Source organism: Pongo pygmaeus, chromosome 5, assembly GCF_028885625.2.
Source record: "Pongo pygmaeus isolate AG05252 chromosome 5, NHGRI_mPonPyg2-v2.0_pri, whole genome shotgun sequence".
NCBI lineage: Eukaryota > Metazoa > Chordata > Mammalia > Primates > Hominidae > Pongo > Pongo pygmaeus.
In genome coordinates, this window is record NC_072378.2 from 163,315,918 (window position 1) to 163,333,434 (window position 17,517).

At 37.4% G+C, this 17,517-nt stretch overlaps 1 protein-coding gene across 3 annotated transcripts in view; it reads right to left on the reverse strand.

Annotated features, from left to right (window-relative positions):
• The window catches only part of PRKN (parkin RBR E3 ubiquitin protein ligase), a 1,377,993-nt gene that overhangs the window by 1,280,757 nt on the left and 79,719 nt on the right, over nt 1-17,517 (reverse strand). Inside the window, exon 1 of one of the 3 annotated variants that reach the window (XM_054490451.2) lies at nt 1,256-1,275. The exons of the other annotated variants lie outside the window; for them this stretch is intronic. The gene's annotated coding sequence lies outside the window, so the exon portion shown is untranslated. Of the gene's footprint in view, nt 1-1,255; nt 1,276-17,517 lie in introns of those variants that run through there. 3 annotated transcript variants of the gene reach the window in all.

Sequence of the window (17,517 nt, forward strand, 5' to 3'; positions counted from 1 at the left end):
ATGCTTTACATTTAAATTAATGTTAATTAATTGATAAAAGTTTCAGCAGACCAAAATATTGAATAGTTTTCTTTTAGTCAACATTTTAAAATTCTTCATTAAAGTCTGGTAGCCTAGGACACGCAATGCTGCAGTCAGGCATTAAAATGCTGTAATAACAGTTTCTGATATAGAAAGCAATTAGCTGTTTAAAAAAAATGATGTATTTCATATAAGCCATATCTAATTTGGGACATGTGCTTTAAACAATGTTAGAATTAAATCTGAATTTTGTCACAAAATCTAGAATAATTATTATGTTTTAAAAGTATAATGACTGAATAGCATGTCAGAGAAAATGGCAGAAAATTAAAATTGAAATTGAAGTATATAATTCCTAATAAAATGCCTGCTTCTACCTCCCCAGAATACTTTCATTACATTCTACTCTTTATCCAATTGGATAAACTACCTAGCTCCAGTGTAAAATCCTACTGGGCTAGGATTATGACTGATTCATCACATGCATCAACTGTGCACGATGGTCTGCACAAGTAGGTGCTAAAGGTATTTGCTGAAATAAAAGATCCATACTTTTCAAATCAAACAAGTTCTTACTCTTACGGTGCACGCATTGATTTACCACCTTAGTCATATAGTAATAGTGTATAAAAGCCAAAAAGATTACTGAGTATATAAAATAATTGGTATCTGAAAGGCCCTTTTAACTACCAACTATAAATTCTTCCCTAAGCTTTATACTGTCCTGCCAAGCTAACAGGTTTTCTTCGTACTAACGCTGCACAGATCTTCAGAAAAGCTGCTATCAATTACTTTGATTTCCCAGGCTGCCCAAACTGCTAATGGAACTTAGTAATTAGAGTTCTTTTGAAACAATCCCAAATCTGAGCATTCTGCCTCATTACAAGCAGCCATCAACATTAACATCAATCGTTGACAATGTAATATACATTGGATGTGCCAGAGGTGATCATTATCTAAAATCCTGTTTCTAGAACATGACTTCTATCTAGTGAAGAACATGTAATCGGGATCTAAGATATTTCTACCTCCAATAACTGATTCTATCATGAATCTTGTATGCAGCATTCACAATCAGAAGCAAAGATATCTTTATTTGTAATACTCCCAGTCAATTTCATAGAAAAGAGCCTTGAATTCTGTCACCATTTTAAGAGGCCATTTTGTCCATATCTTCCCTTTCACCAAAAATGTAATCAGATATCAATACATTGTACACATGATACTGTCTTACACTTGTATTTGGAAGCAGGTTCCCAAATTGATGATCAGCATTCAGAACAATACACTTTGCAACCAGAATTGCTAACTTGTAAAGCCAAAAATCAACAGGAAGCAAAATGAGTCTGAAAAACATAAAAAGTAAAAAATTTTATAGAACCATTTGCCCACAGATCAAAAGGAATTTTGATCAAATTGACTAGTATAACTCAGGAAATTACAGTTATTAGTCCTTAAGCATTTCGGGTAGAATTCTCATCTTTTCCAAAGCTTCACTCAAATACAACAGGTCATAAGACCTCACAATCTTCTCAGAACACTAATGGAGCTGCCACAGTATTTGAAGGATATGGTCATCTAATGTGTACAATGTTTCTGGAGGAAAATAAAACTTTTAGAGCAGAGTCATCTGTATTATGCATCAATGAGATGTCAGGCCACCTCAGGAATGACTGTTCCACTACAGTCCATGTGCACTCAAATATATTAAGTAGTCTATAAATTCAATGTCAAAATTAAATTGCAACTGTCAACAAACACAAATAGAGGACTGGTTTATTACTTCTGTTATATTAACCAGCTTTTCCAACTAAAAACTGCAATACTAACTCTGCGTTCTGCCTGGAATTCCTTATAAGAAGGGTGCTTTAAGAATTGATTTTTAGTGATGCTGAGCATTCTTTCATAGGTTTGTTGGTAGCTTGCATGCCGTCTTTTGTGAAGTGCCTGTTCATGTCCTTTGCCCATTTTTAAATGTTTTTTTTAATTGTGTTTTGCTTCTTGATTTGTTTGGTTCCCTATAAATTCTGGATATTAGGCCTTTGTCGAATGCATAGTTTGTAAATATCCTCTGCCATTCTGTAGGTTGTCTCTTTAGTCTGTTGATAGTTTCTTTTGCTGTGCAAGCTCAGTAGTTTAATTCAGTCCCACTTGTTTATTTTTGTTCTTGTTGCAATTGCTTTTGGGGACTTAGCCAAAAAACTTTTGCCAGAGCCAATGTTGAGAAGAGTATTTCCTAAGTTGTCTTTCAGAATTATTATAGTTTGAGGTTTTACATTTAATCTTTGGTCCATTTTGAGTTTTTTTATATAGGGTGAAAGGCATCCAGGTTCAGTCTTCTGCATATGGCCAGTTAATCAACAGAGAAATGCAAATCAAAACCACAATAAGATACCATCTTATACCAGTCAGAATGGCTATTATTAAAAAGTAAAAAAACAAAACAAAACAAAAAAAAGATGTGGCAAGGATGCAAACAAAAGGAAATGCTTATATACTTACACACGGTTGGTGGGAATGTAAATTAGTCCAGCCACTGTGGAAAGCAGTCTGGAGATTTCTCAAAGAACTTAAAACAGAGCTATCATTTGACCCAACAATCCCATTACTGGGTATATACCCACAAGAAAACAAATCATTCTACCAAAAAGACACATGCACTCACCTGTTCATCGCTACATTATTCACAATAGCAAAGACATGGAATAAACTCAGGTGTCCATCAATACTAGACTGGATAAAGAAAATGTGGTACATATACACCATGGAATACTACATAGCCACAAGAAAGAATGAAATCACGTCCTTTGCAGCAACATGGATGAAGCTAGAGGCCATAATCCTAAATGAATTAATACAGGAACAAAAAAAAGAAATACTGCACGTTTCACTTATAAGTGGGAACTAAACATTGAACACACCTGGACATAACAATGGACACTGGGGACTATGAGAAGGAGGAGGGAGGGAGGCATGGGTTGAAAAACTACCTATCAGCTACTATGCTCACTACCTGGGTGATAGGATCCATAGCCTGAACTGTAGCATAACGCAATATTCCCATGTAACAAACCTACACATGTACTCCTGTATCTAAGATAAAAGCTAAAATTAAAAATATAAATTAAAAAAATAAATAAAAAGAACTCACTTCTGTGTAACTGTAATAAGAAATGGAAGTAGGTAGAAAAGACAAAAATAAAACTTGAAATGATACAGAAAAATATGCCCAAGACAAAAATCCAGTTTGTTATAATAATATAGCAAATGTCCTTAGATACAAATGTAAATGGTAATTCTAATATAATACAAAATAATCAGGCTAACTTCTCCATTACAAGCATATTTTATAATCATTTTCCTGCTGGCAAACATAAGCAAAGCTGAAATTCAAAGGATTTGTTCAGTACAATCCCTTGTGAAAATAATTTTTCATGTAAAATATTAAATAGTGTTAACTTTAAATACTTGTCATATTTAATTTATACTTCATGCATGTATTAATTTTGAATGTATTTTTAGTATATATCTTTTAGGATTCATTGCTATTCCTTACAACCTAGATGAGCTATAAAATCACCAGCTAAACCTTTAAAAAAAAAAAATGTAGGCCGGGTGCGGTGGCTCACGCCTTAATCCCAGCACTTTGGGAGGCCAAGGTGGGTGGATAACTTGAGGTCAGGAGTTTGAGACCAGCCTGGCCGACATGGTGAAACCCCATCTCTACTAAAAATACAAAAAATTAGCCAGGCGTGGTGGTGGGTGCCTGTAAGCCCAGTTATTCGGGAGGCTGAGGCAGGAGAATCACTTGAATCCGGGAGGCGGAGGCTGCAGTGAGCTGAGATCACACCACTGTATTCCAGCCTAGGTGACAGAGCAACACTGTCTCAAAAAAAAAAAAAAAAAAAAGTATCCATTTAGTCACTGGGAAGAGAGGACTTACAACTCCTAAAACTCCAGTTTCTAGAGAAATTCAATTATGTATAAAACCAGATTTCCAGAACTTCACACATTTAGCTGATTTTCTAGTTGAGAAATCACATGAATTCACACAAACCTGGAGGTTGCAGATTGCCTGAGTTCTGTTCCACTTGCTGAATGCAGAGGCCCAGTGCACCCCATGACTGGTGTCCCCAGCCCAGTCTCTTTCCATGGGACCCTGAATGTGCCTGGGATGACAGAATAACATGAGGTGGGGAAGGAAGGGAGGAGAGTTTGTGATGTGAGGGATGGCAGGATGAAGCGAGGGAGGGAGGAAGGTGTGTACCTAGATGAGCTAAACAAGAGACTAATGACTGGAAAACTATTTTTCAACATTGCCCTAGACATTCTAGGTGTGAGGGCATTTAAACAATGTTTAAACATTAATAACTTCTAAATAACTAGAAGTGGAAAACAGTAAAGGAGAAATGAGACAGTTACAGAGACTGCTAAGTACATGAAAAATATACCACACGGTCTTGTGTCAACAAAACTGACCAGCATTTTACAAAAGGGCTCCAGTGGGGATGTCATTTCTTTAAAATAGTGACTCCCCTGAACCAAAAAAGCCAAAGTTCCCAGAGCAGCCTGTGCATTCACCTCTCCACACCTGGGCTTTGGCTATTCTCCAGGGTTGGAACGCATCTGCAGGTGTAGACATCTACCCTCACAGGCCTCCCTGCCTAACCCAGGGGCCAGCAAACATTGTCTTCAAAGGGCCAGATGGTAAATGTTTTTGGCTCTGTGGCCTCCTGACACTGCTGGTTTGTCCCTCCTCCTCCTCCTCTTCTTCCTCCTCCTCCTCTTCCTTCCCCACCCTTAAAAAATGGAAAACCCAGGCCAGGCATGGTAGCTCACACCTGTAATCCCAGTGCTTTCTCCATGGCACACCCTGAGGACTCAAACCACAGCTGCTAGGAAGCTCCCTGTTCTGCTGTTTCTACCATAGCTGTGATCACTTCCCCCGGTAAGCACACAGTCCCATATACTCTCCAGCCTCTCTCCTCCAGCATGAATGCACACTTCTTCAGGCAGAGCTTTGATGTCTTATTTAGCTTGTATCACCAGCCACTAGTGCAATGGCTGACACAAGAAGAGTGATGGACATTTGTTGTTGTTTTTGTTGTTGTTGTTGTTAAGACAGAGTCTCGCTCTGTCACCAGGCTGAGTGCAGAGGCATGATCTTGGCTCACTGCAACCTCTGTCTCCCAGGTTCAAGAGATTCTCCTGCCTCAGTCTCCCAAGTAGCTGGGACTAAAGGCACACGCCACCATGCCCAGCTAATTTTTGTATTTTTAGTAGAGACGGGGTTTAACCATGTTGGCCAGCATGGTCTTGATCTCTTGATCTCGTGATCCATCGGCCCCAGCCTCCCAAAGTGCTGGGAGACATATCTTTAATTAAACATTCCTAGACTCCAGTTTTCTCACCTGTAATATTAAACATTTATGTTCCTTTTAATCTCTACAATTCCCTAATTTCACTTTTGAGAAGTTCAAATACTGTATCTTACCTCAAGTATTTAAATAATGAGTTTAATTCTTAATTCTGCCTATACCAAAGAACAAAGTATCTTTTTACTTGACTTGATTTCTTCCTTTCACGCAGGACAGTCCTGGGTGCTCACAAGAGTCAAGTTTCACACACAACAGTTCACGGGGTAATAGCCTTTTATATATTTTTCACATGTGGAAAATGAACATAGACATGGGTCTTAAGAAGGGTAATCAACTGCATTCTGAACTAGGCATTCAATTTCCAAAATAATAAATTTCCTCTATCTTTAGTCTCCGTTCCCTTCCCCTCTTTCTCATTCTGGGTGTTTTACCAGAAAATTAGAAGTCTTTAAAATCAAATCAGTGCAATGAAATGTTTGGCTTTTAGGGTGAAATCACCAATGTGATTATATGGCAAGATCCCACATACTCAAAAGGTTCAAATTTGACTTTGCTTGATTTTATATGAGACTTTAGTGTTTCTGATGCCATTTTTACCCTGCAATTCAAATATTCTCCAAGAGTAGACCTTATGTCATAGCCTTGTTAACATTATTTCATCTTGTTATTAAGTTTTCTTATTTTATTATAATAATATTATTAATTTTCATTACTCTAAGAAATTATTTCTTAATTTGGTTGACATTTAGATCTTTCAACTGTCATTATGATTTAAGAGTTTGTTGATTCTCAGTGGTAATCATATAAAAAACAGTTCCAAGGAAAACAATTTGGTGATGATTAATAGCCTCTGATGATTCCACTAATAATTTTACACAGGCAGATCTGTTACTTAACACAAGTGAATGCCTCAGTCACATGATTAGCTTCCGGTTTGGGGGCTTGGTAGCCTGGTCTATTTTGTGTGCACTGCTCTCAACCATAATGGCACAAGGCACATTTGGAGAAAAAGCCTCCCAAATGAAAACCATAATGGCATGAGGCACGTTTGGAGAAAAAGGCTCCCAAATGAAAACAACTACTTACAAAGCATCCTTGGGTCAAGGAATTCTGTAAAAATTAAAATGGTTCTGTTCTCCTGAGTGCTGTGACTGAAAAGTAGTGGAAATTATAAAAATTAAATATTCTGAAGGCACTTGCCAAATATCAGCAACAGCTATATATTACTTAGATAGTAATATAATTTGCCCACAAAAAAGTTAATGTTAAATTGCTCTAATTTTCATATAGTCTTAATCTTATTATTGGACAATAGATTTGTTTTTTCTGTTGCAACAAGTCAATAGAAAAAAAAATCTCAGTGACATAAATTTTTGCGTTAAGCCCAACATGAAATAAATAGCACCATATGTTTGGCTAAAAATAGCTTTGAAATTTTTGAGCCATCTCCACCTCCTGTGGAGCAATGTGGGGGAGAAATAAACCAACCAATAAATAAGATCTAGTTCTGTTTCTAACCTTCCCATTTTACAAATGAAGAAACTTGGCACAAAGAGGGTAAAGAGATGACTGAAGGTAACATGCCTTGTTAAGGGCATCTTAATGGAATATATTAGATGAACTCAGGCAAATCTATGTTCCTGCTCAAGATCACTAGAGAAATTTTGTTTCTGTTCTCCAAGTTTTCACATTAACAACCAAGAGACAGTGACTTGTGTAAACAGTGACACAAAATGCAGACATTTGGGGAATGAAACGGAAATGAAATAAACACCCATGAAGAAGCAAAACAACTGGGTATGGTGGTTCACAGCTGTAATTCCAGAACTTTGGGAGGCGGAGGCAGAAGGATCCATTGAATCCAGGAGTTCAAGACAAGCTTGGGCAACATACAGAGACTCAGTCTCATCTGGGAATGGTGGCATGCACCTGTAGTAAGTAGGGAGGCCGAAGTGGGAGGGCTCCTTGAGCCCAGGAGCTCAAGGCTGCAGTGAGCCATGACAGTGCCACTGCATATCAGCCTGGCAATGGAGCGAGATTCTGTTCCAAAAAAAAAAAAAAAAAAAAAAAAAAAAGATATGGCCAGGCACAGTGGCTCACGCCTGTAATCCCAGCACTTTGGGAGGCTGAGGCAGGCAGATCACAAGGTTAGGAGTTCAAGACGAGCCTGACCAACATAGTGAAACCCCATCTCTACTAAAAATAAAAAAAATTAGCCGGGCGTAGTGGCGGGTGCCTATAATCCCAGCTACTCGGGAGGCTGAGGCAGGAGAATTGCTTGAACCCGAGAGGCAGAGGTTGCAGTGGGCCGAGATCATACCGCTGCACTACAGCCCTGGTGACAGTGCAAGACTCCGTCTGCCACCTCCCGCCCCCCCAGAAAAAAAGCAGCAGCAAAATAAAGTTAGAGACATCCATCATCAGACTGAGATTTCAGGAGGTCAAACTTGCAAATACACACACTGGTGCATACACACAACTCCAACTGATAAGGAGCACAACCAGATATTGCTTACCAGTCTAAAATTCTAAACAGTAGGGAGAGATCAAAGTCTTACATGAGAAATCCCTGAGCACAGCTGACAGGAGTGAGAGCTGGACATACAGGTCTTCAGCCAGTACGGAAGCAGGGCTCGACTTTGACCCTCACTTTGAGTCCCATGGACATTCCTTCTATCCACACAGAATTTCTAGCTTGAAATCAGGAAGAAGTAAAAACTTTGACCTCATATTTGACTTCTGTGATCTCTTTTCCCTATTAACTCTGCCTATCACAAAATGCAATTAAACTAAAATTGTATCTGAATTAAAACAATAATTTTACCAAATCCTAGTAAATTTGGGTCATTAGATGAATGAGAAACTTGCTTTTTACCATTTAGTTTCAGAACTTCTTTAAAAGTCACTATTTCAAATTACTTATTCCTGAATTTACTTTGTCGATATTGATTTTCATGCATTCACTTCCAATTATGGTTGAATAACAGGAAATACAAAAATTTTTCTGCATAAAACTATGGCCCTAAAGCACTGAACGCCAATGAATGATTGAAGCTGCTTGAAGAAAGCATCTCTAAAAGCCCTCAACTGTCAATCCTACAATATAACGAAGGCAGATGATATTCTCAGACTCCTTTATACGGTTTCTTTCATAGTTTCACTTTTTAAAAAAATAAAAGAAATGCTGAAATATGAAGTTCCTTTTCAGCATGCAGTTTGTTCTAATGATAATGTAATTCCCCTACGTAAGGAGTTCCATATTATTTTTTTCTCCACGCTGAACTGTAAGACAATGATATTACCCCTATGTTTATTACTACCCCTTTAACTTTATGAAGCACAAAATACCTCCTTCCTGTTTCCTTGACGTACAGAATTTTGCTTCAGGAAGCCTAAGAGGTTTTTTTCCTAGCCTGTATATGCTTATTCTGTGCCAACTCATTGTAAAGGAGCCGGTTTGAAAGCCTATCACCATTCATTCGGTGACTTTCCGACTCTGTCTCCCTGGTAACAGAAGCCTACAATTATGAGACAAGAACACAAAGGATTTGCCAAATTATTTAAATTCTAATACTCCAACATTTTATACCCTTCCGCCTCCCATCCATGCATCTGTTGTTTTTTCCCAAGTCTAAAGCAATGGTCTTCATGTTAGCTTCTCTATCTTCAGTTTCCCTCTGGCCAAGTCATCTAAAATATGCATTCCAGTTGAATCTTTTGGAAATCTTAGGCCTGTCATTCTTCCATAAAAAACTTTCACTGCACCCCAAAACTCTCAGAACAAAGTACAAGTACTTCCATTTGGTATTCTAGGATCTCTATGACTGCTATCTGTCCCCCCCTTTTTTTTTTTTTGGCAGAGTTTTGCTCTTGTCGCCCAGGCTGGAGTGCAATGGCGTGATCTCAGCTCACTGCAACCTCTGCCTCCCAGGTTCAAGTGATTCTCCTGCCTTGGCCTCCCAAGTAGTTGGGATTACAGGCACCTGCCACCACACCCAGCTAATTTTTTGTATTTTTAGTAGAGACGGGGTTTCACTATGTTAGCCAGGCTGGTCTCAAACTCCTGACCTCAGGCGATCCACCCGCCCACCTTTCATACATATCTCTATGCTTCTGTGACTTTGGCCACTATACGAGCTAGGTCAAGTTTGCCAGTCTTCCTGTGTCTTGCTACTTCACATTGCTATAAACATTCTTAAGTAAACAAAGCTCTGTTTTGAATTAAACATTTCCAAAGCAAAGTATCTCACTAGCTTCCTTCACCACATGCTGGTCCCTAACAAGTATGCTTATTCCTTAGGATTCTCCACAGTCAATGGCGCCATTTCCCCAGTTGCTCAGGCCTGTTAAAGTACGAGTTTCAACAAAGCAAAATCATGATTCCTATGTAATAAAAATCATGTATCTTATGTAAATAAAAAATGAATGTGTGTCAAAGATCTTATACACTTAGTAATTAATGAGGAAACCAGTAAGATGTTAAAACCAGTTGAAATTAAAATTTGAAGAGGTAGGTGTTTAAAGGCAATTTTACAAAGTAATTTTATGGTAAGATCATCTGGTTAGATATATTAATAAAATGGGTTAATGTCCAACAGGGCAATAAACTATAATTTTTAAATCATCTTTTCCACCAGATAGAAATTATCTGTATCTCTACTAGACAAAAATCTGTACATTCACCCCTTCTCCTACAAGGTTTTGCAACACCCAAAGAAACAGAAAATCAAAGGTAGAAGCCTACACTGAACGGAAAAACACTGAGTAGTTGCTGCCATTTTTGTTTCAGAAAACTTTTCTGATATTCTACCCCTTATGATTATAAATAATCCTCAAAGATTATTCTTTGAAGAAAAAGTCTAGCCTCATTAGGTTTGGTCTAATTATTCACATGGACGCAAGGCAACAAGAGTCCTAATCAAACACACAGGCCTTGAGTTTGATCTGAAAATCTAGAGCCTTATAGTATTGAGCAACTATGAAAGACTAAGAATTTTCTGGGTAGATTTTTCATCAGAGGTCTCAGATTTGACTTTTATTATAGTCCTCATATTTTTTTTTATGCTGAGTGTAGGAGACTCAGCCCAAGATGTTTTTTCCAGCAGATTTCATATATACCCATAAATCTGGGTGAATTCTTCTCTTCTCCAAATTCTCTAAGGCCTCTGATCTGGTAAGAAATCATACCTTCTGTGAAGCTGATGCTCTGTAAGCCAAGCACCAAATGCCAAGCCAGGGTTCTTGGGAGACTCTGTAGGCACTGAATCCATACATAACTAGTCTTGAGAACAGGCTTCCAAGTAAGTACTTGCTCTTTAATAGTGGGCTTTTCACAGCTGATTAAATGAGAATCATTCTCAAATGTGATACTGCTTGCACAATTGATGTTTCCAATTATGCTCTGATAAAAAGAGAGCAAGATTCTTATTGAATCTTACCCAAATAACTACATTGCCAGGTCACAAATCTTAGTAACATAGCTGTTTCTGAATTCTAAGGGATGAGTGAGAATGAGATACCACTAAAAATGTTTCACTGCAGTTTACCAAAGCATAGTCTATTAAACTGAGGCTTAGAGACAGCTTGGGAAAAAGGAGAAAGGGCTTCCTCATACAACCACAAATAAGAGAGCATTCCAACAACAGCAACATATCTAAACAAATAACCACAATTAAATTAGTCTCATCAGTTCATTTAGTCCTTAGTAATTAAGTTTTATTCTGCTGGATACTGCTTTCATAAAGTATGTCTGCTGCTGGACTGAAAGAAGTCCTGGAAATCCTTAGATCCTGATATAGTCTGCAAGTTGTCTAAGCAATACCTGTTTGGAAGGCTGTGCTTGACAATTCCCTGAAGGGGCAATGGTTCATAATGCTGGTATAGGCCTTTCCGCAGGTTCTGAACTCCCCTTTGCTAACGGTATAAACTCTAGCCTGAAGCTTATAGCAAAGTCGCCAGGCAAACATCAGAAGGGAAAAGAGCTCTTGCTTGATGGTAAGACTCATGGCGGAGGTTATATTCCAGGAACAGTATTATCACAGCAGGCAAGAGTAAATTTCTTTTTTGGGATAGAGGACATAACTATTGCATAAGGGTTTCCCCTGGGAGAGAAGACATATGATGGATAGCAGAGGCACTGACAATTTCCAGGGTCTTCTCAAAATGTGTACACTATAAAATATTTATAAAAATGAATAACATTTTACTTATACAAATTTAACCCAGTCAAGGTTAAGCATCTTTCCTGATTTGACAACTATCTTCATCAGTTCTCACAATAGTTTGAGGTAATTAAGACATATGGAACCCATGAAACAAACCCAATTATTTCTAGTATTCTTTTACTTATAAAGTGAAAGAATAATCTTTATGAGGCCCCCTCAAAACACAAAGATAGCATTAGATGTAAAAGACATTTTACACTGAAATTTTTTTTTCTAAATTTGCAATCAAATTGTAGAAGGCAAAAATCAAAGTGTTGTCAGAGGAAATTTGCTCACTTAATTAGGATGGAACCATGCAGGCATGAGAAACAGTATCTGGTTACCTATTTAATCAACGTGGCAAACAGAAGAAGGCACACAAGTACCAGGAAACTTCAGTTCTTTACTAGTGAGGAACTTTGGCTCACTGAACTTCGTGTTTGTTTACATTTATTTATCTCGTTTTGTTTTTGTAAATAATCAACGACATGATAAGGTCCACACAAAGTTGAGATGCAGAATCCTTGCTACTTAGGCAGATTACTCTGCAGGTAAAGAATGATGTTTTGTCACTCCATCCGCCCTCTGTTAACTCTAAGGCCAATTTATCATTTTAACAGAGAGAAGTCATTTTCTAGTTTTGTTTTAATGTGAAGTTTGGCAGTAAAGGTTTCATGAGCTCCTTTTATTTTTTTATATCTTGTGAATAATTCTATCAAAACTGAACAGAATTTACCAAAAAATTAACACGTTTCATTATTTCTTTACAGATTCAGATACTATAAAAACAAGGCAAATACAATTTGTTTCCTCAAAGACTCTATAGCTAGCTCTCCACACTCATTATTCTCTTCATATGCTGGAACACACTAATACTTTTCTTTGGGACTAGTCTTGTTTTGTATTTGTTTTTGTTTTCTTAGACAAATGCACTTACACAGTTGTGTTCCTTGTCATTATTGCTCCTTGTGATAACAGTAGTCCTAATTTTTAGCAGATATTACAACTTCTATTTCATAGAAAAAGCTAGGTGGGAGATAACTGAGAACCGTCATAGCATTTTAGCAGACTAGCAAAGCTCAAAACTACACAACACATACCTTCCTAAAGCCACATTCATCCTTTTTGCACGTTCTTAGAGTGACAAATAATGAACATGTTTAATGATATGATCCATAAAATAAGAACCAAAAATATTAAAAAATTAACATTTGCTTACTGTTAGTTGTTACAATATTCTATCTTAGAAATTATTCAGGGATCTAAAATAATACTTATTAATTAACTCAATTTAATTTTAATCCAAATTTTGAAGTTAGTCTGGGCTTTGAAATTATGTTTAAGCTAACATTCTATAAAACATAATCACTGTTATAAAATCATTGGTCAAAATTGTAATTCAATATATTTGAAAGCATTTCATAATCTCAAACATTATCTAGAAGTAACATCATATTTTTGGTTAGCAAACCAATATAAGTATAGTAGTGTCGAAAACTCAGACTAAGTAGTTGCTTCATGAGAAAAATTTAAATCTTATAAAGAATATAATATAGTATATTATACTTAAAATTGAAATATCACAGAAAAGTTATATAACTTTTTTCTTAAGAAAAATGATTAAACCAATCTAATCAAAAATTCACCTTATGTGAAGTCTTAAATTGTTTCTCTTTTAGTAGTTTCTGTAAGAATATTTTAAGTCTAGCATAATATTAGGAGATACTCTGAATTTTCTAAATTTCTTATATTGAACATAATTTAAACATGAATATTTACTGAATTCATTGTAAGACATAGTATGATTGAAGAATATAGGATATGGTGGATTGTGACATTTTAAATTACAGGTTTAAAAGTTTTGTATATCCCTACCTATTTTATTTTCTAAGACCTAAATATTAATGCACTGGCTCAATAACTAATCAGAAGTAAAACTTGACATAGATATAAAGACACCATGGGCAATAAGAAAGAACAAGCGGCCGGGCGCCATGGCTGGTGCCTGGAATCCCAGCACTTTGGGAGGCTGAGGTGGGTGGATCACCTGAGGTCAGGAGTTTGAGACCAGCCTGGGCAACATGGTGAAACCCTGTCTCTACTAAAAATATAAAAATTAGCCAGGCATGGTGGTGCATGCCTGTAATCCCAGCTATTCAGGAGGCTGAGGCAGGAGAATTGCCCGAACCCGGGGGGCGGAGGTTGCAGTCAGCCAAGATCATGCCACTGCATTCCAGCCTAGGTGACAGAGCAATACTCTGCCTCAAAAAAAAAAAAAAAAAAGAAAGAAAGAACAACAGCATATTTTTCACTATGTGTAATTATTTTAAATGAGCTGTCACATTTTAAATTTACCTAGAAATTAGACCATTTGCAGGCCCATTTCAGCGGGGAGGCAGAATGACAGAAAATCATACACATTTTCCATTAATGGACTCTTGCTGTGGGAAAGGGTGAGCTGTCCTGAAGACCTCTATCCAGTGTTCATAAGTTTATCACTCACCTCTAATAAAAAACAATCACTATGTGAATTTGTAGAAAATATTAATTTCATGTTTATTTTTAGCCTATGAATATAGTGACTTTCATTAGTATACAATGTATTTTTATCATTTCTGAAAGGTTTTATCCAGTGTTTTGCTGAAGCTTTTTGTTTTCCAAAGTACACTAAATTTTCAATTTAATAGTTTAGTTCAGTTAATACTCATTTTACTTCATGTGTACTAATAAATTATTCAACTTATTATTACCTTGTGGACTTCCATAATTTTTCAAATTATAGTCAGCAACACTGTCTGCAGCAGATTATTAAGAAGTAAAACCATATATAGAAAACATACATTTAATCTTTCTTAGATACTGTTTCATGTCTTGCTCAACAGCAGCTTTGGGACCAAGCACAGATGGAAATTCTCCCAAGCCCCGCTCTACCTCCTCTCTGACTCCAAGTAAGTTGAATGCTCCCACTTTCAGCGCATTCAGTCTTTTGGCAATGGAGATGCACAAGTTGCCTGGAATCATAAAAGGCTCCTCGGTTTGCCTATCTTTCTAGTTCCCAGGACCCTGCCTGTGCTCCTCCTCCTCCTGCCACCCAGATATGGCTACTAAGCCCCAACCTCACACTCCACACCATCCTCCAGGCGGAGTGCACCCCCCCATGGAAGGCTCTGAGCTGGAGAAGCACACATCACCAGTCCAGACCACACTTGGCAGTAGCAATCAGGGTCAAAGGCTAACATGTACTTGCAGGATAAAAATGGATTCTGTCTTATACTCAGTATCTAAAGATAGGGCTGGTGATCACCATCATTGGAGCCATCATCACTGCCAGGCTGCACAGACCTAATCCCTCCCTGGGAGAATATGTATCTGCAGCCTAAAGTCTGAAGCCTTTTCCCAAAGCCTTAACCTTCCATTAAAAATAACCGTTGAATCTTTTCAGAAAGTCAGGCACTCCCCACAAAAAAGAACAAGATTCCCATAAATACAGTGGTCTATCCCCTAGCTGGCCCTAATTATAGAGCCCCAATTTTCTTAGTAAACTTGTAGCTAGCTAAGTACCACTAGCCAATGCTAACCTGATGCCATTTACAAAAAATAAATTTCAGAGATTTAAATTATTCTGTATGTGTGTATTTAAAAATCTGAAAGCAATATGGTATACTGCAAAGAATATGGTTTTGAAATCCTGCAGATTTGGTTGAAGTCCCTGCACTGACACTAAATAGCTGTATGTTATTGGAAAACTACCAAAAGCTTATCTAAGTAAGGCTTAGAAAAAAACAGTCAAGTTATTTTCATGATTAATAAGATGCATATAGAGAACTTAGCATAGCTCTTGGAATATAATAATAGTCAGTTTATTGAGCAATTGCTATTAATATTATTGAATATCATTTCAGTGTATTCAACTTTTCTTTCCGTGGCTTATTAATAGAGTATCTACTTAACTGCATATTCAATTCCATGTCTTTATTTTTCATATTATAACACTGTCCATATTAAAACGGCTTTATTTACAATTTTGTTGACTACTATTCTATTGAATACTGACAGCCTAATTTTATGAAGGTGTGTGACCTTTGCTATCTCCCTAACATGATTCTATACAGAAAATTACATAAAATATCAAAAAAAAAGGAAAAGAAATATTGTAACTATTGCAGCCTCATTCACAGAAAAGACAGGGTACCCAAACTAAAAATCCAAGGGATGAAATCTTCAAGGCCACCAGCTGATTTTTGTGCATCAAGAAGCAAACAGTCACTCAGTTATGCAGCTGAGCTATGGCAAACCTTACCTGTCTTACAGAAGACAGCTAAGAGCTACAATAAAAGAGATCTATTGCAGCTCTTCTTTCATAGAGTTTTCTCTTTCATAGCATGGAAAAAACAAAGTCAGGGATTCCTTAACTATTTCTTTGATCCTATAAATTTTTTGTTGGCATAGTTGTTTAGCTGTATGGGCCACTACATGAAATGCTAAGGAAGAAAAAAAAAGTGCTTTTTGACATACTCAAAGATTGTCTTTTGAAAACTAAATTGTGCTTTCAAGGAAAAAGTATTCACATAAAAGTAATAATCAACAAATTGGATATAACTGATGAGATTATTTGATAGCCACCTTGCTTCTATTCACGTACTCTACTTCTATGTGTCTTCTCAAAAGACTCCCACCAAACTCCATTCTTGTTATTTCCAGAACAAAAGGAGACAAATTCTGACCCACAGCCATAGTGCATAAACTTTCTCTCTTTTTTTTTTTTTTTTTTTTTTTTTTTTTTTTTTTTTTGAGACGGAGTCTTACTCTGTCGCCCAGGCTGGAGTGCAGTGGCACGATCTCGGCTCACTGCAAGCTCCACCTCCTGGGTTCACGCCACTCTCCTGCCTCAACCTCCCGAGTAGATGGAACTACAGGCGCCCGCCACCACACCTGGCTAATTTTGTGTATTTTTAGTAGAGACGGGGTTTCACCGTGTTAGCCAGGATGGTCTTGATCTCCTGACCTCGTGAACCGCCCGCCTCGGCCTCCCAAAATGCTAGGATTAGAGGCGTGAGCCACCGCGCCTGGCCTAAACTTTCTAAAGCAGATTCCAGTTTTCCCAGGTAAAATCACACAAAGAAACCAAACATATAAAATAAATAAAAGTTTTTAAAAATTAAAATATAATTTGTTATTTTTTTTATTTTTTTAGAGACAGAGTCTCTCTCTTCTGCCCAGGCTAGAGTACAGTGGTGTAATCATAGCTCACTGTGGCCCTGACACCCTGGGCTCCAGGGATCCTCCCACTTCAGCATCCTGAGTAGTTACGACTACAGATACATGTCACCATGCTTGGCTAATTTTTTTATTAAAAAAATTTTTTTGTAGAGGTGCAGGTCTCGATATGTTGCCCAGGCTGGTCTCAAACTCCTGGCCTCAAGCAATTCTCCCACTTTGGCCTCCCAAACTGCTTGGATTACAGGCATGAGCCACCATGCCCAGCTGAATTTATCGTTTTTAAATAGAAAATACACTTGTGTAGCACTTAACAACGGAGATACATTCTGAGAAATGTGTCATTAGGTGATTTCATCATTGTGAGTACATTATAGAGTGCACTTGCACAGACCTAGCTGGTATAGCCTACTACACACCTAGGCTATATGGTAGAGCCTCCTGCTCCTGGGCCACAAGCTGAACAGCATGTTACTCTATTGCATACTGTAGGCAACTGTAACACATGGTAAGTATTTGTGTACCTAAACATATCTAGACATGGAGAAGGTACATTAAAAACACAGTATTATAATCTCACAGGACCACTGTCACATATGCAGTCTGTCATTGACCAAAACATTATTATGTGGCACATGATTGTATTATAAGAAAGAAAACAAAAATGGCTCATAAGTCCACAGCCAAGGATAAATACA